We start from the raw sequence: 23057 nt of genomic DNA, 5'->3' as shown, positions 1-23057 counted from the left end.
TGCGTGCAACTGCTTGTTCCTTCCTAAGTGGAGTACTTTGCATTTGTCCTTACTAAATTGCATCCTATTTACTTCAGACTAGGGCTATTAAACGATTAAAAAAATTAATCATGATTAATCGCAAGATTAAGAAAAAAATCACAATTAATCACAGTTAATCACACTGTTAAACAATAGAATACCATTTATTTAAATATTTTTGGATGTTTTCTACATTTTCAAATATATTGATTTCAATTACAAACACAATACAAAGTGTACAGTGCTCACTTTATATTATTATTTTGATTACAAATTTTGAACTGTAAAAAACAAAATAAATAGTATTTTTCATTTCACCTCATACAAGTACCATAGTACAATCTCTTAATCGTGAAAGTGCAATTTACAAATGTAACATTTATTTATTGTACATTACTGGACTCAAACAAAACAATGTAAAATTACACGTCAACTCAGTCTACTTCTTGTTCAGCATGTTCTCTGGAATGGTGGTCAAAGCATGAAGGGGCATACAAATGTTTAGCATATCTGGCACATAAATACCTTGCACCGCCAGCTACAAAGGTGGCATGGGAACACCTGTTCTCACTTTCAGGTGACATTGTAAATAAGAAGCAGGCAGTATTATTTCCTGTAAGTGTAAACAAACTTGTTTGTCTGAGCAATTGGCTGATCAAGAAGTAGGACTAAGTTCTGAGCATGCTTACTAGATCGAACTCAGCAAGGAAGACAGGGACTAAGTCAAATGCCGTACAGAAGATTATTATATCAGCAGAGTTACCTTTATCTACTACATTTGTGATCTCATCAAAAAAACTAAGTTAGTGTGACAAGACCTACTGTCCTTTATACTATGTTGATTGGCATTAATTATGCTGCCATCCTTTTATTCTTTACTCATTTCATCCCATATCAGCTTAACCATGATTTGCCCAGGATTTTGAGGGCAGACTAACTGGCCTGTGGTTACTTGGGTGACCCTATTTACCCTTTTTAAATACTATGATTGACACTATTCCTAAACTGCCAGTAAAACAACTGTGTCTACACTAACACTGTGACATTCCAGCTGGTTTAGGGCAGTGTTTCAGCTCCTGGGAGATATTTTCTCCTGAGTGTGGGTGTGCCAGACAATTCTGCAAGATGTGTAACAATAGGAAGGAACCTACCTGGCCTCATCTTTACCTCCCCCCTTACTGTATATATACTTCAAAGACTGTAAGTAAAGTAGCAGGAAGCCCTTTGAAAGCCCCTACCTGCTCCAACGGTGGTCCTAAATGTAGACGGATATGGATGGAATACAGGATTAGGCAGCAGCCTTCTGCCTTAGCCTGCTTTTTTCCTGTCTCCATGGTGCTCAGCCACAAGGGGTCTATAGGCTTCTGGTGAGTGGGCAAAACAGAGAGTTTAAAAAAAAAAAAAAAAAAAGGTGTGGGGGGAGGTAGGGGAATATAGATGGGCAGAAAAAGGAGGGGCTACTGCTGGGGGGATGCCAGGGTGGTACGAGGGGACATGGAGGATACCCAGTCTCAGAGATTAGAAATTACTGGAAGGAGTTTACAAAATTGTTCTACAAAGCAGAAACAGCCACAAATGTTTCAACCTCCTGTCTGTCTATCCATTTTCTTGGCCTGTTATCATTAGGACAGCTGAGCACCTTATGGCATACCTGATTATAGACAGATAAAGTATTTGTTTCTGCAGTAACAGTAACCACATAAAGATAAATACCAGAAACAATCAGTCTGAAAAGACAATAATATAGTGGCAACTGTAGATTACTATGTAGTCATTCTACTAATGAGTGCCAGAGGCTGGGACTGTACTTTAATGTTTGTACAGCACCTAGCACATTGCAGGCAATAATAATAAATTATGGTGTTTGATACCAAACATCCAATAGTTTACCCTTTTATAAAGAAACCAGATTGTGTGTATATTATACAGAATATGTAACAAACACATAACATTAATAAAAAACAATGTTCTCTATCATGCAGTCAAAGTAGTTCTAAAAATAGGATACATTCCAGAAACAAAGAATAATAAAAACAAAAGCTCATGGTGCAAACAGGCAACACTGCTACAATTTGCTCACAGTGGAAAATAGATTAAGATAATGTAACACTAATTTAGTCTAAGCCTTGTCTGAATTAGTAAAGTTACATACATGGGCACAGAGGACAGAGAATTTGCCAAGAGGAAAGCCACTCCTGAGAAACTATTTTTTAAACCAATTCCAAATTACACACATACCTCAAAAATTAAATGCTGCCAGTTTACACCTCTAACAGGCAAGTATTCACAAGTCTGATCAGAATGAAATAATGATTAGGGCCGAGTGAATAAACTGATAAATAATTCAACCTCTTTCTTATTGTAGTCAGTATAAGAACAGCTCACTATTTCCTTGAATGTACTGGGTATTCAAAGTTATACATACTTCTTAAACTATAGATTGCTCATGAAACAGTTTAGTGCAGGTGTAGTTACTAGCTGAGATTGGTTATATAAGTCACATCATATTTTTGTTCCCCAACTGAGGATGAACCTGCAAGCACTTCTGGATCCCATATTCACACACACAGGTGATTCTGACCCGAGCTCTTCTATGCCACTTGGGCAGACTAAACAGCCCACTACAGACTGAGAAAAAGTTCTCTTGACACAGGAGCAATTTAGAGCAAATATAGGCCTTGGTCTAGGTGGTACGCTGCATGCAGGGCTGAAGACAAATCAGGGTAAGATCAAGGTGTAGTGCTGAGCACTAGAGGAGATTCCAAGATGCAGCAAAGGGAGAGCTGCCATATATTAGAGCAATCCTAAGAGTTTCTCTAAGGGTTTGTCTTCACTGCAGAGTGAACTAGAGTTATCTACACTCGAGTTACTCCTGTTGAGTTAGCCTAGCTCAAGTGCCAACAACCACACTCTGAAATAACACTTGAGCTACCTAGATTGATTGTGTTAGCAGCTGATGAAGTCATAACTTGAACTTTATAGCTAAGGCTATGTTTAGGTCATGGAGGTCATGGAAGTCACAGAATCCGTGACTTACAGAGACCTGCGTGACATTCTCTGCTTCAGCCCCAGGGGCCGGCTGAGGGACTGGAGCTGCCAGGCAGGAGGGCCCCCTGCAAAGTTCCAGCAACAGGAAACAGCCTCCTGAGGGAGCTTTCTTCAGGGTTCCAGCAATGGGAGACAGCCTTGTGCTGTGGGGGAGGGGTGGCGCCTTGGGCGAACGGGTAGGGGTGTCCCATTTTCTCTTTGGGAAATATGGTCACCCTGCAGCTCTCAGCCGCTGTGGGTGGAGCCCACCCCGCAGCTCCCAGCTGCTGCGGGAAAAGGGGAACCCTACAGCTCCCAGCCACCACGGTGGCAGGGGAAACCACTGAGGTGCAGCAGCAAAAGTCACAAACAAGTCATGGTTTCCATGAATTTTTGTTTATTGCCCGTGACCTGTCTGTGACTTTTACTAAAAATAATCATGACAAAATTTTAACCTTATTTATAGTCTATGCACCTCAACCGGCCAGCCACCTTGAGTTAAGGGAATCACTGTACTCAAGGGTCTCAAATTAGGGACAACAATCAAGTTATAACTCAAGATAACTGCAGAGAAAACAGGAACCAAATACTGCTGCAGTTATCAGCCCTCAGGGCTGCTCTGCCTTATGCGGGAGGCCAGAATTGGGGTGGTGCAAACGTAAAGCCACTGTCTCCTCCTGGCCCTGTGCTTTCTGTGCTGTATCTCTTAAGAGGTATGACAGCATTTGTCCTATTGTTTTGAAAAACACCTTTACTAGAACATTCAGGCGAGTAGAACTTTATCAACTGGAAGTTTCTGAAAAGTGAACATATGAGGCAGGAACAACGTTGCAATGATCTAATTTAAAATAATCACAGAAATCTTTTTGGACTAATTTTCCCAGCCCTTCTATTGCTACAATAACCTGTACAGAAAATGTGTCTTTAAAAAACAGGCTAGTAAATTGACTATACATGCCACAATTCTCAACAAACAACAGGTCTTTTTAGATGTACCATAGATCAGTGGCCATGAGCAGATTTCAGAGGATCTGCCAAGCACGGACAGCATTAGACTCGCTAGGGTCCAGGGCAGAAAGCCAAAGTCCTGCTGCATGGGACTGCAGCTCTGGGTACCAAGCCCCACCACAAGGGGCTGAAGCCAAAGCCTGAGCAACTTAGCTTCACAGTGGCCCCTGTGGTGTGATGCCCCGGGCAATTGCCCTGCTGGCTACCCCCTAACACCAGCCCTGGCTTTTATATGCAGAAAAACAATTGTTGGGGCACAGCTGGGCCATGGAGTTTTTATAGAATGAGGTGGGGAGCCCTCAGAAAGAAAAAGATTGAGAACCCCTGCCATAGATGATTTAATATTTGCTCCTCCGATAATGAGGTTTTGTTTTGGTTGTTGGCTTTTTTTGTTCTTAAAGTTACAAATGTTATTTTGCTGTTTGTACATCTTTTGCTTTGTCATCCACTGGATGATTACTATAGACTCCTGAAGGCTGCTGCTAAAATCTATTTCTAGGCCATTCTAACTGACATTCCTAGATATAAATCACAGACTTATTTAATATAAATGGTGAACTACTCTGTTAAAATGACATGTTCTGCTTCTAGAGAGGGATATGAATTATGAAATAATACATACAGTAATTACCCATGCAACCTCTTTGAGCAACTCCAGCACTGCAACAGGAAATTAGAAAAAGCTATAAATTCTGATGAAGGGTTTTATTTTGCTTCTAATCCTGAAAGCTTCTTATCTCTATCTTCCACATTTATTTCTTTTAATACACAATATTCCAAAAAAGAGTTTGTCTAACCAAAAAAATGAAATTTATTAAGCTCCTCTAACCTTTTCACCTCCATCTATACATACATAGATATCTCAAGAGGATTTCCAGTTAGGAAATAAATGCAACCATTTAAGCTGTTACTGTACTAGGTTAATGTAATGTGACAGATTTTAAAAGCTGAAATTAGTATTTATCAAAAAAGACCACTAGAAAAATAACATGCTGTGATCATTGAACAAGCAATATGCACACTAAACAAGTAAATAAAACAGAAAAAGCAAAGCAGAAGAAGCTAAACAATGGGAAAGGTTTTTTTCTTAAAATGCACATAAGAGAAAAATGCAGGGGGTTTTCATGTTTCTGTGTCACCACCGTGTATGACGTGAAAACATAGCTTTGCTTTTGAGAGATTTTAAAGTTAAAATGGGGAGGAGCAACAGCAAGAGAAAGAAAAGACTCAATAGGTTAGGAAGAAAGGAAGTAATCCTTTGCACCTAAGCATGGACATTGTAGTAGCTTACATATGATGTATACCAGGCTTTAAAAGATTAAACTTGCAGCAGAAAAATGGTCAGTTTTGGATTGGCAGTAGAAATCCCCCTCTAGTGGTCACACTGGGGTTTATAATGAGGTGGATCAAATTAAACAGTCATTCTCCCCATTTTTCACTGGAAATTTTCAGAAAGAAAATCATTTTCACAATATAACAGAAAAATATATTCCAAGACCCTGAATCTCCACCCACACCACTGTAAATCAGGAGCCATTACAATAAAATCAGTGAAGTTACAACAGTGTAAAACTTGTGTGAGATTTGGACCTTTATGCCCACTTCAGTATTTTTGGTTCCTTGGGTGTCCATTTTTAATTTAACAAAGGACCATACCGTGATAGGTTTTTTTGCTTAATAGTTACCTTCTAAAAATCAACACCACAAGCAAGGTTTATTTTTTTTAAAAAAAATTAAGATTGTCCTGGGAATCTTAATGTTGAATTACTTTAAAAAAAATATTGTACTGCCTTATGCTCTCAATATGCTAGACTAATTGCTTCTAGGGAACGTAGGACTCTTCTATTACAATTATGTTTCTTATTTTGATGCCACTTCTATATCCCAGTTAAATTATCACAATTTACCATCTTTTTTTTAAATAATCCCCTTTTTATAAAAAGCCTAATTTCTCTTGAACAATGCCAAGGTTTTCCTCTTAATGCAACAAAGAAATCTCCATTTAGGAACAACACACTTCCCATTCACATTGCTGTAAGCCCTTAAATACTTTTCACTTTCATTTTTAAATTAAGTATTTCAGCATTTACTAGTATGAAGGAGACTAAAAAGCAGCATGAGCACAGGTAAACACCACAACTTTTAATTAATATTTTCTCAATATTTAAATTTAAAACATAATTAAATGAGAGGGAAAGAATATAATGCATTGGGGGTGCGGGTAACGAAAGTGAGTAAGGAGTTCAGCCTGTCTCATAATTTTGCACACCTAATGCTGGCCTTAAAGTGCAGGGGCAATCTGAAGGAGGGAGATTTCTAGCGAGTGAAAAGTGCCATGCACAACTGACTCCCCAATTCATTGGAAAGAAAGACACTGCCTTAATCCCCAATAGAGAAGTGCCAGATCTCACAGATTTGGGAGGAGAGCCTCCCTTCCTTCTGGCAGAGCTAATCCCTCACCCAGTGGGGGAGCAAAGATTTGGCTGTGTGTCTCAGAAAGATATTTACTCATTTGTCCAGACCTACCCTCGTTCAAATTGTCCCCACAACCTGGGACTCAGCAGTCTGTGTGTGCGCGTAAGTAAGACTCTCTGTTCTTCCCATCAACCTAGAGTCTGGGTCAGCAGCAGCTCTGGGCTGCCTCCAGACGCACGGATTCAACCTTGTTTTAAAACGGACACATCACACTCAAACCAGACCGCGCCGCTTCCTCCCTGTATACACGCGGGCGACCAGCATGGCGAGTGGGCAAGCCCCACTCCACTCAGGAGGAGTCCCCCAAAGCCTCCTTGCTCCAGGGGTTAGTCCTCCCCCCGCCCCATGCACTCGCGTGCCTCGGACGCTGTGTGACCCGTGGGGCCTGCTCGGCGACTTACAGGCACGACTGCAGCAGGAAGCCGAAGCAGGCAGGAGAGAGTCACGCTTCCTCCATGGGAGCCGCCATCTTGTAACTGGGCAGCATAAACAATAACTTTATTGGTGGGGCTCCGCTGCAGGGCGCACAGGCAAGCGGCTGGGGGCACTTTGCAGCCCGCTGGACTCAGCCTGGGAAGGGAGCCGCGGTACAGAACCGCCGGCTGCGGCTCACCCAGCCTCTAAGCTGCTGGGGAAGGAGCGTGAGCAGTCCGGGGAGGGGGGGTGAACCTTTAAAACTCCACGTGGAGGGCGAAGGGGCTTTGCTTAGTCACAGCCCCTCCCCATTCTAGGCAGGAGATGGGAATTTTTGCTGTGTCAGTCTCCCCCCCCCTCCCCCCCCCGGGACTGAAGGTGGGATCCTCCCCCTCCCCGTGTTACAGTATCTGCCCTGGGGAGGGGATGAGATTTTGGTATACGTCTGTCAGTCTGTTCCCTATCTTTAGCGGTGAGTTAGACGGAGGAGGATTTTGCTGGGTGCATGGCAGGCTCTCTCTGCTTAGGGAGGAGGGAAGAAGATTGTACTGTCTCCTTTGAAGCAATAAATGTCTCCTTTGAAGCAATCTCCTCCTGTGTTTTTAAACTCCCCCTCAGTCAAATTATTGTCACAGCATGAGAGAAGAACCACACAATACATGGTGGCTAGATTCCGTAACAGTGCATTTATGGTATGGATTTTATTGGGTTAGTTTTTAGGTTTATTGGGTTAGGCTGAGATATTCAACGTATTTTTGGAATTTCTGGACAGAGTTCAGTGTTCATAGGAACCCCCAATCTGTTGCAATTAAAAACCCTGCAGTCAGAAGAATTAATTTTGGAAAGTTAACCAATTCTGGGCTTTGTATCTTCCCATATTTCTGTTGGGACTTCTAAACGACTAACCTATCTTTTTAAAAACTGAAACTTGACAAGTGAAGAAAAATTGACAGTAGGTGCAAACTGAGATGACATAATATGTGTAGCAATACTAGGCTCCTGCTTATTCTCTTTTCCTTCCATCAGCTCAAAAAGCAAGGAGATATATAGGTTATGTAGCCTAATCTATTGATCTTGCAGGGTTAGATATACATTATAATACGGTGGTTTCTGAGGAGTCAGCCGCTTGGTTGGCTACAGTAGAGAGCTTGTAACCAAACTGAGGACCTAAAGGTGCACAAATGGAACAAACACAAATTACTGCTCTTTCTGTGATTAAACCCTTTATTAGCCAGCCAAACAGTAACACACACTGCCATCTGGCAAAGAAGATAGAAACAATACCAAACTACTCACACCATCCTTTGTGGCAATACCAGAGAGACAGTAGGTGGACATTGCCATGGTGTCTCTCACCACAGTTAGGCCAGAGAACATCTTTTATATTATGTTTCGCTAATGCCCACTTCATCTTATGCATATTCATAATGGGTTTGATCCCCTTTTCCTTATTTGAACTTCCATACCCCACTTTGTTTAGGTTCCCCACTTTGATAGGTACATTTATGCATTTATGTCACAATCATTAGCATTGACACCAATCAGTTTTAGGGTGACCAGATGTCCTGATTTTATAGGACAGTCCCGATTTTGGTTTTTTTTTCTTATATAGGCTCCCATTACCCTCTACCCCCATCCTGATTTTTCACATTTGCTGTCTGGTCACCTTAATCAGTTTCTATAGCATTATTGCAGTTAATACTTGTAAATTTCAGTTACACAAATTCCTTAAAAATACTTATAACCCATTTTTGCAGTCTCTTACTTCATACCAGTCAGCTGGCTTACTGCACTTTATCTTTTGGTTTTGACATCACATGACGATCATTGCTCATGTCAAGCCTCAGCCTAGGTCTTGATTCGTTATCCTAAGCCACCTTACAGGCCTTCAGCCTGCTGGTTTTCTACTTGCGTTCCAGCATTAATCAATGTTTACATACTACGTATATAAGCCACAGTTACAGAATGTTTTTGATTTCCTCTCTGCATACTCACTGTCCCTCTGCCAAAGATGCAGAGTTTAAATAAAATTAAACTGCCCTGAAGGTCAACAGAATAGCAGGAGACAATTCACTAGTCCAAGAACCCTCCACAGAGATCACCTGCTATTTGTAACGGTGTTTACTTGCAGTATGGTATTCAGCCACTGTGGCCCAGATCCACAAAGTTGCTTAGGCACATAAGTCCCAGTTTTAGGCTCTACTACAATTCACAAAGCTCCTGCTCAGCTGCTGGCTAACACTGAAGACTCCTCATTCAATGCCTACATTTCCAGTGTAAAAGTTCTCCTGCGTGCCTAAGTGTCTGCCTTTTAGCGTGTGTTCTGCTGTCTTGCTCGAGCCACCTAAACACACATCTCCCACCTAAGCTCTAACTTAATCCATGAACAGGAGGAAAGACAGTCAGGCAAATACCTATCTTCCTTGCTAGGCTCGATCTAGTAGGCATGCTCAGAACATGCCTACCACACTAGGTGCCTTTCAAAATCCTTCCACAGGAGGAGGAAGAGGTGATTCCACTTTGGATAAATCATTGGAGCAGGGGGACTTCTGTGGGAGTGGGTGTCTTAATCACCCAGCTATAGTATAAGTCTTTCTCTTGCATGTTCTCTCACTCTGGCCCAATGACTCTTTAAGTATTTAATCCAAACTAGAAGAGCTTTAAGGGGAGAGACTGAGGGAGTGCCACATTTGATTAGACTATTCCATAGCTCAAAGGTTAGTGCACATTTCTGAGAAGTGGGAGACCCCCTGTTCAAATCATTTCTCACATCTCAGGCAGAGGGGGGAATTGAACCTAGGTCTTCCCCATCCTAGGCAAGTAATGTAACAACTGAACTAAATGTTATAAGGTGGGTCCTGGTGGCAGCACTCTCCTCCTCCTTGTCCTGTAGTTATTTGGTGTGGTGTGAGAGAGGTGCTTCTTGCTTTCCCACAAGAAATAACTTAGGCACCTAAACCATCTGACTTCAGGAAAGAGATTCCTGGCTGTGAATCACAAGCAAAAGGAGGCAGCCTGGGCTTAGGTACCCAGCTCTGTGACAGGGGTGGGGCTCAGGGCACGCCCTTCTCATTGGCATTTCCCACTGGCTAGCTTGGACAGCTCCTTGTTTAGGGCGCTGGCTTTTGTGGATCTTATTTTAAGGTGCCTATCTCTCCCCATCCATTGTAGAGGGAGCCTAGGCACCTAACTCAGGCTTTGTGGATAGCAACGTTGTTCCTGTGATTTTCTAAATAGGCATTGTGACACTGTGTGTCACAACACTTAAGTGGATCTGGGCCTGTGGGAAACTGCCTGTCTCTGTGAGCAAATACAGACTTCCAGTCAGGATTTAATCTCTGCTAAACAAGACAAGGGAGACAAAGACAAATGCACAGTTTGAGTTCCAGTTATGGCTTTGATAACTGCCTCCTGTTTAACCAAACTGTGATTCCATATATCATGACAACTACCAGCCTCTGGATGTCCAATTCTAAGGTCCATCAAGGGATCTTCATTAATATCTGCTGTCATCGTGGCACATAAAAGAAGATACCGTTTTTAAGTAGCCAAATCCCAAATACGTAGGGCTTCATAGATTAAAATGAATATATTGAACTACATCTGGAAACCAACAGAGGAGGTCCTTATAGGCCCTTAAAAAGTGGGTAACCATATTCTTCACTAGTGGCTGGTTCTGGCCTTTATGCAAAATAGGTACAGTAAAATATATTACACTCACATGTAGAAAAAGTAACTGAGTACATACAACAATCCTTCATTTCAAAGCAAGCATTTTAAACCTAGGACCAAGTCTGTTCAGACAAATATTTAAAAAGTATCAGAACTTCCTAAGTCTAAACAGATCTCAAAAACTCCTGAGAACAGGTGTTTCCACGGTATTTTGTTACTTTTCCTGGCCAGAACCCCCAGAACCAGAAACATGCAAAAATGGGAACATCACAGAGTGGCTGGCCCTTTTAGGAGGATATAGGACCACCAGCCCCACCTGTGAAACAATTAGCTTGGGCTCCTTCGGTTGTGAGAAGCACTAAGGAAGGAGACAGACCCTCAGGGAGGAGGATCTGGCCCCATCTTGAGAAAGGGATGTTCAGGATTTCATGTATTGGACCGCAGAAGGGAATGTTTCAAATACCTAGACTGTGTGAGCTTTTCAAGGGGCCCTGAGCAGAAATGGAAAGTTAGGCAGGGTGCTGCAGAGTAACCCCGGGCCAAAAAGGGGCACTTAGGAACTAGTGACCCTGTTACAAGGGGAATCTTCTTTTTAACAAAAGATCTCCAAACTTTTTCAAATCTCCAAAAAGACCATTAAATTCCAAATGAAGGTTCAGATCCAATCGTAAGTGCCTATCCCACATACATTTATGCACTTACAGTACTTAACTTTACTACTATGAATGTTTGAAGTCAATAAGACTGTTTACAATAGTCAAGTTAAGCAGGTGCAAAAATGTCTGCAAGAATGGGGCCTTATTTATCTCTACCCTTTGCCCATCCATGTTTTAAATCCAAATTTATCTTCATCTGTTTCACCACTGTAACTATGAAGCAACTTTTACAGTCTGATCAGAATTTAGACTGTGGTGTTCTAATTACTATAGAGGAGGATTGTGAAATCATGAATCTGAGGTGGCAACAAGCTTTATTTTTCTGAAGTAAGATGACTACTACTCCAGACATTTCCAAGCATCCTCCCTTGCTACTACTTATTGCATCATGCATTTTTAGATCTTTGTCACATAATTGTAATTGCCACCAGGCTGTTTACGAAGTGATTCAAGTATTTTTAAACTCTTCTTACAGAGCCACTTTCTTACCTCATATAGCTGGTTGCCGAATTCTTGTTATATATTTCAGTTGTAACTTCTGTTTCTGGTGTGGTGTTCTATTTAGTTTAATGGTACCTGTGTTTGACAGCTTGTTGACATCTCTAGGACATGATGACAAGTTTTCTCCATTGAGAGGCCTCCAACAGCTGTAACCTAAACTGCAGGCCCTGCAAGGATTGCAGGTGTCAGTCAAATCCTAATCACTTCAATAGTGATTACAGCTTTTTACAATACTACTCTGTTGTTGCAGACAGAGGGTATCACAGAATGAGAGGGTCACTAGTTACTGCCAGAGAGTTGATTAACACACCCGAGGCTTGCAAGGACTTACAACAACCACAGGGCTTGGAGGGAAAGGAAAGGGAACAATGAGTGGGAGGAGAAGAACAAGAAAGCCAGGAGAACAAGAAAAATGACAAACCAGTGAGATAGAAAACAATGAAAAATGCATGAGGGCTGGAAAGAACTGGAGATAATCCGTCCTATTGGAAACTGTTCCTCTGCTCGATCACAGACAATGGGTGAGAGCCTGAAGCTCTTGAGCTTATCTATGCACAAAGTTGCACTTCTTTAACAATACTGGTAGAGTTAGTTATACAATCCCCCTAGTTTGGACACCATTATACTGATATAAAAGGTGCTTAAATAAGCATGGCTTATTTCGGTATAGAAATGGGAATAAGTTATACTGGTATAGGGCACTTACATACTGATATAACTGCACTGACACTAGGAGTTGTATTGGTTTAACTAGCTCCAGAAAAAAATATCACACCCTAACCAGCATATCACTACAAAAACTGTTTAGACCAGGCCCCCTTTATACAAAGGGAGTTTTGCCTGAGTTAAGTGGTTTAGAAGGCATGGCTCCAGAAGAGCACATTTAAAGCTTAGCTGGCAAAAAAGATAAGGGAGGCCCAACTAGTCTCTGGTAAGAAAAGATAAAAAAAGGAGAAGTAGAAAAGAAGGCAAGTTTATCATGCTCTTTTGAGCATTAAAATGGTCCCTGATCCCTCCTGCATGATTTCAAAACACAGTCCTTCAGGAAACTAAAGTTGCAATCATATTTCTGAGCGCATGGAGAAACTCAAAGTACATTACCTCTACTGCTTCCACTAACTTACGTGGAGTTACTCCAGATTTACTGGACACTGGGGTTAACAAGAACAGAATTTGGCCTTTAGCTAAAACTCTGTAGTCATGGTTCAGATCCTCAGGCTCCTAAATTCTATTGATTTCAGAGTTGGGTGCCTAAATACTTTGAGGATCTGGGCCTAAGGGCCCGTGTAGTCCTGTAAATATTAATACAAAACATGAAAACCATTCAGCAGAAGCAGAGAATAGACGGTTGAACTCAGGAAGTTCCATGGCATTTAGAATCCAACTATTGGTGTTTGGCATTTGGAGCTTTTATAGCCATCTGACATTTAGCCTAGATCCTCAGTGCAAAGTGGGTGGGTTACTAGCCCCAGTGAAAGCAGCAGCTGGGCATTAGCCTACAGCCCCAGGCCAGCGGCGGTTGAAAGGACCAATAAACTCAGATGAGAGGCTTTAATTGTGTGTAGACAGGATGAGGGCAACATTTGAGTTAACTCAGCAGAAAAGAAATGAGGCCGGTTGGTGAGGGGAGGGTGACAGTAGGAATGTGAGGGACAGCTGATGGTGGATGAGAAGCAGTTTCTGTAGAAAAGGAAAGAAAAGAGAAGTAAAGTCTTCCCTCCCCCATCCAGTTATACTGAGAGGTTGTGTCCCACCTGTCCCATGCCTATCCTGGGAATAGGTTTCTGTGGAACATGCCAGCCTGAGCCAGGCAGAGCTAGGCTGAACTGGGTTTGCAGTTTCATAGGTTGTGACATCCCAGCAATAGCACTGCTGGCTTGGCTCAGGTGCCCGTGGACTGGCACCACTGCCTAGGGTGGGCAAGCACAGGTTCTGCAGATGCAGACTGAGTGAGGCATTGCAGAGCTAGGCTTGCCACAGGCCACTGTAGTGTGTGCCCGCCTGGGCCAGGCATTGCAGGGCTCACCTGGCTTTGCACGGGTTCCTGTGGAAGGTGCCTGCCCGCACATTGCAGGGCAGGGTTGAGTTTGCTCAGTCGAGCGGGAGGATGTGCCAGCCTAGGCTGGGCAGGGCTTGCTCATGCTTCCATTTCCTTCGGCCCCATCAGCTACACCCCCCACGTGCTTTCCCCTTGCTCATCCTGTCTCCTCTACAACTTAAAGGAGTCACGGAGCGCAGCGGTTTCCAGCAGCCCCTGCTGAAGGGATTCCGCTTGTCCCCATTCCGGACCGATTTCTCCTTCCCTGACCCCTAGCCAACATGATACCCTTTCGCTTCGCCCTTTCAGCCCGCCCTTGCTTCTATCAGACGCCTGGGAAAGGGGGCGGCGCCTCGCTGGCAGCAGGAGTTGTGTAAGGGGAGAGTGAGAGTGAGAGTGAGAGCAGCACATTGATGAGCTGAGAGTTCGTTGTGTAAGCAGGATCTGCGGGACACTGCAGAGGGGTAAGCAACGATCTCTTCCCTCCTCGGTTAGCTAAAGAGGGTGGCAGCGTTCATTCAGCCCCATTAACATCATTAGGATGCTGGGGGTTGTTGCTGGTTGATTACGCTGTCCCTCCACCCTCCCCAAAATTGTTTGCCATTGCCACCATATAGCGTTCCATGTTTGGGTTTTTGGATGGGAGGATAGGAGAGCTATTCCAGTAGCTCATGCTGCTTATTGATTTTGTAACCCTCATGCACCCTGCAAAAATGAAACCAGAAAACACAAACTAATTTTAAAAAGGGTGGGGATGGGGAGTGAGCTTGGTTGGAAAAACTGTGAGATCCAGTGCCCTCTGGAAGTGGAAAGGAATATTATCTTTCCATGTTAGTAGTTTAAAAGAGTGCACCATACAGAAGGAGTGGAGTGTGGTTTAGGAGTTAGAAGGCTGGGGTGAGTCAAGTTTCCTGGATTCTATTCCCCTTAGTAGCATCTGACCTTGGCCATAGCGTTGCTGAGCTCCCAGAAATCCCTTGAAGTCAGAGGCAGCTGCAGGTGCTTAGGTTAATTTGTCTAATTTTGAGATATGCTTACTGCCTCCCTACTTATCCATATGTAAAATGGGGATAATACTCCTACCCTAAGTCTTGTGAGGCTTAACTTATTTTGTGAAGCGCTGGGAGATGGTCAGCTGAAAAAGCCGTCTAGCATTGGGAAGTGTGGTTCTTTTATTACATTCTCAAACTTCAGTGGAATGTAGAAAGAATATGCACGTTGGTTCACCCTTTTGCTCAATAATCTCAAAGTATGCCACCAAACAGTAAGAAATGAAGGTTTACAACATGTGTGTGAAGGCACCTCTCCAATTTACACAGGGAGAAAGTGAGGCTCAGAGAGACATTAAATACCATGCTTGACATCACAGGGAAGTCTTTAACCGAGTCAGTAACTGAATACAGACCTAGTTCTCAGTCCTATGCTTTAGTCGCAAGACCTGCCTCCTCTTTTTTAAAAAATACATTAAATGGCTAAAATTCAAAGACTTAATACAAATCAGATTTAAATAACTCAATTATCGAAAAATGTGCCACTTTGCTTCTCCTTTCTATTTAAATTGAGAGCAGTGGTACATCCCCTCCCAGGGTGTGGGTTCACCACCACCAACATCCATCCCAGGTTACAGTGTCAGGCCCTGCCCCTTCAAGTGCTTACAAGAGTAGTGAGTCCCACAGACTTCAGAGAGATTACTTGCATGCACAGTTTTGCAGGACTGAGGCCTAAATTATTTTTTTCTGGACTACCTTTGGAAGAAATTGAGGAAAAGTCTTTACTTTCTCTGGTTATGTAAGTGTTATATTCAGAATTTTGATTTTGGCTTGTTGCCTCTTTACAGGCAGGAAACACAGAGACTGAGAGCCTTTGTGAAGTATCCCAAGGGCCAAACTAGATAACTCTGCGCTTTATCTTAGCAGTTGTCCAAAACTAGATAGCTGATAAGTATCAACTAGGGCCAATAGCTCATTGAACAGATTGTCAACAGGAAAGAAAGGCAGAAGACAGCACTATAATATGTAACTTGCTGCACTACTGCACTAGCTCACCTCATTTAGTGCCAGATTAATATCCTGATGCCAGGAGAGCCAGTGGGCATTGCAGGTGCCCTGTCCTGTTTCTGTGTTACAGATGCTAACGCTGAACAGCATAAATGCCGAGATCAATAAATATGGGTTTGCATATCTTTTTGGTGTGTTCAGATAAATATGGTGGAAAAAGGAAATAAATTGACTCTTTATTTCACACATCAGGAATACAAAGTTATAACCCACATAGCTGGGCGGGGGGACAAGGTACTGCTACCCTTACTTCTGCACTGCTGCTGGCGATGGTGCTGCCTTCAGAGCTGGGCAGCTGGAGAGCAGTGGCTGCTGGCCGAGATCCCAGCTGTGAAGACAGCGCCATCATCACCAGCAGCAGCGCCAAAGTAAGGATGGCAAGGTATGGTATTTCCACCCTTACTTCGGCGCTGCTGTCTGCAGAGCTGGGCCCTCAGCCACCCCGCTCTGAAGGCAGCAGCACAGAAGTAAGAGTGGCAATACTGCAACGCCCCTAAAATAACCTTGCGATTCCCCCCTCCCCGCAACTCTTTTGATTCAGGACCCCCAATTTGAGAAATACTGGTCTCCCCCATGAAATCTGTGTAGTGTAGGGTAAAAGCACACAAAAGACCAGATTTCACTGTCCGTGGCACGTTCTTCATGGCCACGAATTTGGTAGCGCCCTAACTATGTAACTCTTTGACATGTGTAGAGCAGTGGTTCTCAACTTGCGGCCCAATCAGCACACAGCTGCGGCCCATGTGACAGCCTCAGGGCCATACAGATAAGTATATATATATTGTGTGGATGTGGCCACATAACACATAGAGAGCTATGTATGTGGCTCACGATGGCAAATAGGTTGAGAACCACTGGTGTAGAGTGCCAGGGTGCTAGAGCTTCTCAACATAACAGTTGTATGAGTTGTTGTTTGTTTTTTAACATGGGCAGAACAATGTATTTTTTCCTAACTACCTTCCTGGAACTGGCTGAAGTATTTTAGCTGAAAACTTCCCTGAAAGACTCCACCTGAGGCAAACACCCAGCACAGAAAGTTTTAGCCCAAATGATTTAAGTTGTAAGCAACTGCAAACAGGATCTTATAATGTGAAGAGTCAGGCAACCTTAACCATAGGCATCACTGCCTATAATATTTATTAATTTACCCTTAAAATTACCCTTACTTTGGGACAGGGAAACTTCCTTTCCACTTGAGAGCAAGTCTGTTTGGGAACTTTCCCTGTTCATGTTCACATGTGATTGGTTTCCAAATTAATTTCTTTTTCCTAGACCAGCCCAAGTAGCTTCTTTAAGAAATGAATCCAGAAAATGTTTGGAATCAACAGGAGGCTTCAGTAGGGAATTGTTTTGGTAAATGCTATTCCTAGAGGAGGGGCAGAGCACACTCCATGCAACCACAAAGAAGAATCTCTTTTCTTTCATTCTCTCTTTTACTTACCTTTTCTGCTTATCTTTCTGTTAATTACTACTTTCAAAATTCCATATTGCAGATATGTGTGTTCCACTGTAGCTTAGGAGACATAAGGCAATTAAGAGCTTATTATTTAGCAATTAAGGATCAAGCCTTAAATTCCAAGGCATGTTGTCAAGCGTTAAGGCCCCACATTTACAATTTATTTGTAATGAGTTTTGTAGAAAAAATATGAAACTGACCTGTCTGGTCTCATTTTTTGAGTGGAATGAAATTTTTAAAAAAGGCAAACATAATGAAGAATAAATTAGATTTTAAAAATTTGTTTTTGTAAGAACACAGGGAAGGGAATTTCTATTTTTAAATATGTTTTAACCAAATAGTTCAGCCAACCTAAGGCATGTTTAATGTGCCTATTACCATGGTAACTACACATTAAGCTCCACATTAAGGGTTGCACTTGTCTGTAAAGAACCCTGTCCTTTACCACTTCTTGGCTCAGCTACTCTGAAACCTATCTTTAGCTGTTGTTTTCACTTTTCAATAATCCCTTCCTTTCCTCATAAGGGTTTTATTTTTGTTCCTGCTGTTCTCTTCCTCCTCCCTCTCTTCCCTCCCGCCCCCCGGATGAAAAGCTGTAGGGGAGAATATAAGATTGTTAAAGAAGGAAAGAAAACCCAAGAAACCTAAAAAAGAAAAGGAGTACTTGTGGCACCTTAGAGACTAACCAATTTATTTGAGCATAAGCTTTGGTGAGCTACAGCTCACCGATGAAGTGCCACAAGTACTCCTCTTCTTTTTCTGGATACAGACTAACTCGGCTGCTACTCTGAAACCAAGAAACCTAGAGTAACAACAGCTGAGCTAAAGTTGCGGTGCAGGATATAAGATGCTTTATGGACAAACATAGGCCCCAGTCCTCCAAGCTGATCCACTGAAGATGAAGGGGCTCCACACAGGCATCTGGTGCGTGGATCAAGTTACAGGATCAAAGCCTTAGTACTGCCATTATTCTGGTATTTAAACGGTTTTCCACTGACTCCAGTAGGCATAGGCATGGATTCCGTGGGTGCTTCATGGCTGGAGCACTCATGGGGAAAAAATTGTGGGTGCTTAGCACCCACCAGCAGCCCCACTATCAGCTCCTCTCCGGTGGCCCCGCCAATCAGCTCCCCCAGCCCGCTGCAATCAGCTATTCCGTGATGTGCAGGAGGCTCAGAAAGAGGCAAGGTTGGGATGGGCCCTTTGAAGTGGGGGTTGGGCCCGGGGCAGAGACCGGGGGAGCACCCCCCGGCACGTTAAAAAGTCTACACCTCTGCCAGTAGGACATAGCAATTCAGGAATAGGATTGGAGGACTTTTAATTTGGCATTTGGTGGTAGATTTAGAAACCACTCTGGTTTGGTCTTTTACTTTTCATCAAGCTACCTTGTTGACATTTCTCTGGAGTGCTCACTGCCCACTTAGCTGAAAGAGTGAACAATATGTCTTTATGAATCAGTAGAATTCTTTTGTATGCTTACTCTTAAGGGCACATGTCAATATGTATAGAACAGACTTTTCATACGAATTAAATCACAGGTTCATAGAAATTAGAGACGGAAAAGGCTAATTAAATCATCACCTCGTGCCCTTATTAATTACTTCTAGAGTGCCAGAAGTATGTAAGGCACTTTACAGACAAGTATAAAGACAAACTCTCGTCCACAAAGAGTTCAGAAACTAGACAGTAGTGATGTATACACCAAGCATGGTCCAGGAAAACCGTGAAAACCAAGAGCTCCAGAATTCTAATTTGGTTGGCCCAGGCACCCAAATTCTAGAAATGCATAGCTGTGGAATAAATAATTTTTTTTTCTATTTGAATAGAGAATCAGGTCGTTCTATGCACCATGCTTTTGTTAAACTGTTATAATTGTTCCCAGGCTCTTTTGAACATTAGCATGTGAATAACATTCATATGATCTTAACACCTGAGCAGACTATGACCTGGTGGGTGGATTATTGCTACTCAGACTAAAAGATTCTGCTTTGGCACTCCAGCGAAGCATAGAAAGGGGTGAATGAGGGGGAAAGATCAGGGATACAGAATAATGTGTTCTGTGTTAGAATATGCAAACTTCCAATGGTACCCAAGAGGTAACCACAGTATTGTCCGCTCTCTTACTCCAGTAACATAACCCTTTTGATGAGTTTCCATTCAAAGAGAACCAAATTCTGTACGTCTTACTCTCCTGAGTAGTCCCATTGTTCTCAGTGAACCTATTTGTGTGAGTAAGTCAAGAATGATTAGGCCCATAATCTGTACATTTGTTTATCTACTATGAATAAAGATTTGGTAGCATTTGGTATAGAGTGTTTTGTTCAGGAGCTCAGCCAGACTGTTAAATTGATGTAGGTCAGGTTGTTTTTTTTTTTAAATGCCAATATGACTCTCAGGTCAGTCGTGTAGGTCTCTAAACATGCCAGAGGTGCCATATTACTTGTATTCTTGGGAAATGCACCAGGAGTTTGAATGCTACAAATAGAGTTACATAACTCGGCTGGTATGGAAGTTTTAACATGGTTTGAGGCCACAGATTGTAAGTGCTGTAGGGTTGCATGCATTTGTTTGAGCTCAGTTTTCAATGTTCATATTATTTACAATCATATTTTCAGAGGTGGCCACAGATTTTGTGGGCCTGACTTTCAAAAGTGTTGAGCGTCCAAAACTCCAACTGAAGACCTCACGAACACAGCACATCCAAAAATCAGGTCTAAACTGTCTCATCCAAACATTGACATAGCCAATAGCTCTGGCCACTGTTGAAAATTTTGGCTTTAAGGCATTATTCATTTGTATCTGTAACCTTCTTAAATAGCGGTAAGTAACCAATAATCATGTTTGGAAGCATATCTTGCATTTATTATCCTCCATATTAAATAAAAATTGCTGTCGCTCTGCTCAGCACAGCATTTTCAAAGGTAAGAAGTATTCCCATCTATGTAATGGTGGCATTGCTAATGAACCCATAACCTTAGTAGCTAAGTGCCAGTAAATAAGCGTTGTCACCTTGAATAGTCAGTGGAATGTGGTTTGAAAATAGTGTTATTCTGATGGGTGTTCCTGAGCCACTCCTGGTGATGACCAGCTTGCTTTAAAATAATAATATTTGTGATAATGTCAGAAGGAGAGCCTAGTAGAAGAAACCATAAAAACATCTGTCTGCTTTCATATTTGTCTGCTATAATGATCCCAACAATAATGGTGGGGCTGGATTGTGTCTGGTGGTCTGTCACTTTGCAAGGGGAAGAGGAACCATATCCCTTCCTTTCCATTAATGTCCCTCCTCAGAGGCTGGAAACAATATGGTCCTTTCACTGCCCTGAGCACAAGATTCTGTGAAGTTGCACCTAAAACAGCACTGCCATGGTCTTTCTCCTTCTGCACTGGGCTGAGGACCTAGGGAAGCATGTGCTGCACCTCTTCGAAGGAAGAGTTGTCTTCCCTTTGTGCTCCCAGAGCATACCTGAGTGGAGACCCTGGCTGTCAGAACTGTTTCTGGAACAGGGCACCTTAACATTTTCCCCCACCATGGCCCTTTAACTGTGAATTGCTTTTTAAACTTGAATGGGTTGATCCTGCAAGGTGGTGATCAACTCCTGGGAGCTGCTGAATCTCCTCAGCTCCCTGTGAAGTCAGTGCAGAGGGTCACCACATTACAGAAATGAACTCGACATTTCCTTTGCCTGGCCCTTAAATCCCTGCTACACCAGGCTGCTCACTTGTTCAGTCTCTTCCTTTGGGTTTCCATATAGCCTCTGTCACAAAGGCTCTCACTTTTCATTGAAATGGCTGCCACCAACAGGAGGGAAAAGGAGGTGGGGGGAAGTGCAGTTTACAAAGGAGATGTATGTACTGTCCTCCTGTGTTCTACTGTTTTGTTTTTTTAAATGCTGTTAGGCTTTCTGACAGCTGGACTGAACTAAACAGGTGTAAATCCTTACAGCTCGTCTTGGGGAAACCCGATTGTTCAGGAAGTCTGGGAAAAATTTTAGCCTGTATTGTAAGATGTGCCTGATACAAACAAGGAATGAGAGAGACAGCAAAATAAAGCTGAAGCAGGGGCAGAAAAGTCTTTCATGCTGTTACAGGACAAGAAGTAAAGGACATGGGAAATGCCTCTGAATGAGTCAGTCAGTCAGCTTTAGTAATAGAGCTGCTAACATTAGCAGACTGGAGAGTTGTAGTTTGTTTTAGGTAACAGAAGCTTAATTGGCAAAAACAATTGTGTCTTTAAATAATACCTTGCACTTCTATACTGCCTTCCAACAAAGCATCTCAAAAGGCTTGAGGAAGGTTTTATTGATTCAAATAAGAGCACCTGGGCCTCTTTCTCTGTTGCTCTTTGTCTTATATATGCCAGTGGTTCTGAAACTTTTGTACTGGTGACTCCAGTTTTAGGGTGGAGGCTGACAGCTCGCAACCCCCCATGTAATAACCTCATGACCTCAAACTGGGGGTCGGGACCCCTTAGAGGAACTCCTGATTTATGCCAATGTAAAATGGTGGATGAGGTAATATCTTTTATTGGACCAACTTCTCTTGGTGAGGGCGGCAAGCTTTTGAGCCACATGGAGCTCTTCTTCAGGTTGATAGTGCTTTACATCCACTTTGTACTGAAGTAAATGGCTGCACAAGATGCAGGATGGTAGCGAATCAGCCCCTCTGTCTGAGGCTCTAAGCACCTTTGACCTAATTTTAAAAGTTCAATAATTGATAAAGTATCACAAATTCTTCTTCTTCGAGTGCTTGCTTATGTCGACTCCATTGTAGGTATGCACGCGCCCACGTGCACAGTCGTCGGAGATTTTTGCCTTAGTGGTATCCGTAGGGCCAGCTGTGTCGCCCCCTTGAGTGCCATGCTCATGCCACTTGTATATTACATGTTGCCAGCTCTACACTCTCTGAGTTCCCTCTTACCACCCATGGTGGTCAGTTGGAGCGTCTTTCCTTGCTCATAGAGGACTTGCAATTTTTCTTATCTTGGACTTCGTGCCTTTAGGCTTTGTACATAGTAATCTTTAGTGTTAAGTATCTGTTTATTGTAGAGACTAACCAATTATTTGAGCATAAGCTTTCGTGAGCTACAGCTCACTTCATTGGATGCATACTGTGGAATGTGTAGAAGATCTTTTTATACACACAAAGCATGAAAAAATACCTCCCCCCACCCCACTCTCCTGCTGGTAATAGCTTATCTAAAGTGATCACTCTCCTTACAATGCGTATGATAATCAAGTTGGGCCATTTCCAGCACAAATCCTCTAGTGGGTTTGTGGGGGGGGGGGAAGAAAACCTGGATTTGTGCTGGAAATGGCCCAACTTGATTATCATACACATTGTAAGGAGAGTGATCACTTTAGATAAGCTATTACCAGCAGGAGAGTGGGGTGGGGGGAGGTATTTTTTCATGCTTTGTGTGTATAAAAAGATCTTCTACACTTTCCACAGTATGCATCCAATGAAGTGAGCTGTAGCTCACGAAAGCTTATGCTCAAATGAATTGGTTAGTCTCTAAGGTGCCACAAGTACTCCTTTTCTTTTTGCGAATACAGACTAACACGGCTGTTACTCTGAAACCTGTTTATTGTAGTAGTTAGTGTTAGTAGTTAGGCCCCAGCAGGGACTTTGCCCCAAGAGGGGCATGGCCCGGTCTCTGGGCTTTAAGCCCTGAGAATCCTGTAACAGGCCTATGCCTGCTTGCGACCCCCACAGCAGCTGTCTCAAGTGCC

At 42.8% G+C, this 23057-nt stretch overlaps 2 protein-coding genes across 5 annotated transcripts in view; one reads left to right on the top strand and one right to left on the bottom strand.

The window, feature by feature from the left end:
• COA1 (cytochrome c oxidase assembly factor 1) overlaps positions 1–14080 on the bottom strand; it is a 135423-nt gene extending 121343 nt beyond the window's left edge. Inside the window, exons 1-3 of one of the 4 annotated variants that reach the window (XM_077810979.1) lie at positions 13801–14080; positions 11763–11941; positions 1260–5494 (exon numbers count right to left, since the gene is read on the bottom strand). The gene's annotated coding sequence lies outside the window, so the exon portion shown is untranslated. Of the gene's footprint in view, positions 1–1259; positions 5495–6932; positions 7178–11762; positions 11942–13800 lie in introns of those variants that run through there. The other 3 variants (XR_013345265.1, XM_077810981.1, XM_077810980.1) reach the window with 3 other exon arrangements.
• A 60-nt stretch (positions 14081–14140) lies between these two features.
• BLVRA (biliverdin reductase A) overlaps positions 14141–23057 on the top strand; it is a 50439-nt gene continuing 41522 nt past the window's right edge. Inside the window, exon 1 of the mRNA XM_077810982.1 lies at positions 14141–14276. The gene's annotated coding sequence lies outside the window, so the exon portion shown is untranslated. The remainder of the gene's footprint in view (positions 14277–23057) is intronic.

The sequence above is a fragment of the Eretmochelys imbricata genome, chromosome 2, assembly GCF_965152235.1.
Source record: "Eretmochelys imbricata isolate rEreImb1 chromosome 2, rEreImb1.hap1, whole genome shotgun sequence".
In the NCBI taxonomy this organism is placed as follows: Eukaryota; Metazoa; Chordata; order Testudines; family Cheloniidae; genus Eretmochelys; species Eretmochelys imbricata.
This window is presented reverse-complemented; position numbering and strand designations above follow the sequence as displayed.